A 2,377-nucleotide genomic window follows, 5' to 3' on the forward strand; every position below is an offset into this window, starting at 1 on the left:
GAGATGTTTGTCTGCTGTGAATTTGTCGGATTGTCGGACAACCGCTGCAAACTTGCCATCCGCCACTGCAAACTCGCCTACCGCAATTCTTACTACTGGAGCCTAGAACTCTAGAAGTGTTGCAAACTCACTGTCACCGGTAGCCGTTATTCTCCGTTGGTCGGTGTGTGTCATCGCCGAACGCCGGAGGTACTGGCTGCCACAAGTGGTCGGTTGGGTGTGAGGGTTGAGAAAAAGGAAGGGTTAGAACGAAAATGGGTTCTAACCCTAAAGGGCCTTAAGCATTTGATTTTGATTTGGGATTCAAGTCATTTTATTTTTTATTTTTTTTTTAATTAAAATTGTGAAAATAAAAAAGGATTACAAGCAAACCGCTGCCTGGATCAACAATTTTTTTTTTACTTTTCAACGTTTTTATCAAATTTCTAATTTCTAGTATAACCGGACCTGAGGGGTTTCCGGTTACCGGTTTTTCCAGTCCAACCATCGGGTCCGGTCCGGTTTTGAAAACCATGCTTTTGACTTACCGCGCGGACAAGTTGTGCAGTCCAGAGCTAAGAATTGTTTCATTTGTTTTTGGGTTTTGTGAAACATGCGGTACTGTATCGTTCATGATTCATGCACTACTTAATAAAGAAATGAATATAAATTATGATTGGTTTTAATTTGTTTCAAATTTTCAAAGTATAAGATTGATGTCGTTTCGTTCTTATCAATGGTTGAAAGCCAATATATTTAAATATAAATCAACATCTTTATATAATAGAAGACAAGTAAGTAATATAAAGATATTAATAAGTGAAGTAGTATTTATTGAAAGAGAAGGTTTGGACTTGGAAGCATTACATACGTAATGTATGAAGCGCATAAGTCGAACCTTGCATCGTTTCCTTGTGTGGAGTGAAGGAATCAAATTTGGAACCAGTGACGTACGAGGACTGTTGATGATCGAGTTGGTAAAGATTGAACAAAATTTCATACACACATAAACACAAACAGAGAGATAGAGAGAGCTGAGATGGTATGAATGTGAAGAAGCTAGGCTATCACTCACCGATCCCTAGCTATTCAAACACAACTACTGAACGCAGTTGCGTGAGAAAGAGAAAGGGGCCAGTTAGTCTCAAGATCCATCCAGAATTATTATTAATTTTTTGACAATTTGAGCAAAAGATGGGTGGTGTGGTCTTCACTCTTCACAAATTATGCAAAACTACGGGTTGAAGGATAACTGGTTTTGTATAATTTTGATAGCGTTGTACGCTGGGCGTTGCGCATTAATCATTAATTTGGAAACCAAAAATGTCAGTCATCTATCATGAAAAGTGGAAACATATCACATATCTCACTGTAGATGGTGATGGTGATGGGTTATTATAAGGACACGGTGACTATCGCTCTTAAGCATTACATACGTGATTTGATAATTTCATTTTTAGCATCCAACAATAAATTAACACGTTTTCTTTTTACGCAACAGGGCTAGTTCATTGCCATACCCAGAATGACATAAATATGAGTCTAGATCTGCTCTTTCCTTACATCATGTTTTGTCTGTACATGCAGAATGTTTCCTGTAGTTGTTTATTATTATTCAAGCCAGATGTTTTGAATACACAGTAGGATGTGGCTGTGAGGATCTTATCCCAATTCTATAAATATATATCAATTCAGCAGGCTGTGAAACATGAAATAATAATGCTCCACGCCATTAATAAATTATATGAAAATCAAAACCATTTAACTTCTCACTGTGGGTCTTTGTATTTTATTTTATCAGTCTTATATGATGATATCATTGATTTCATAGCGAGAATGATTGATAGTAGATTTAATGTACGGCTGGGATAAGTGTCAGTTGAGAATTGTTGCTAATTCACGGAAGAATATGGGTGTATAGAATGTGGATATCGGTCCATTTAAATGTTTATAGCCCTATAATGTAAATCAGAAATCTGCATTGAACAAATTCATACTTTTCCGTATATTCAATTAATCTAATTTCTGTTTTTCTTTTTTCTTTTTTCTTTTGCAGGGGGGGGCATAAACAGTGATAAGAGGGGGAATGAATCAAGATTTAAGGGGAGTAGTGAATCGTAGGTGGAGGTATTGGTAAAGAAAACTTAAAAAAACTAATAAAGTCGATGAGGTGGACTGAACTCTAAATTTCCCTTTTTTTTTGTTTTGTGCAAAATGATTTAAATTGAAAAATATCAGTATACTCTCAGCCTAAGAATGACAATATATGTATGACTTATCCTCTACAATCTTTCAATTTGTGTGACTTTTAATTATTTGGTTTCTCATTGCAAGAATAAAATGCACTGAGATTCACATTAGAAAGAAGGTTACTGAATTTATTGCTATATCAGTCCCA

The sequence above is a fragment of the Nelumbo nucifera genome, chromosome 2, assembly GCF_055504915.1.
Source record: "Nelumbo nucifera cultivar China Antique chromosome 2, China Antique-T2T, whole genome shotgun sequence".
Lineage (NCBI taxonomy): Eukaryota > Viridiplantae > Streptophyta > Magnoliopsida > Proteales > Nelumbonaceae > Nelumbo > Nelumbo nucifera.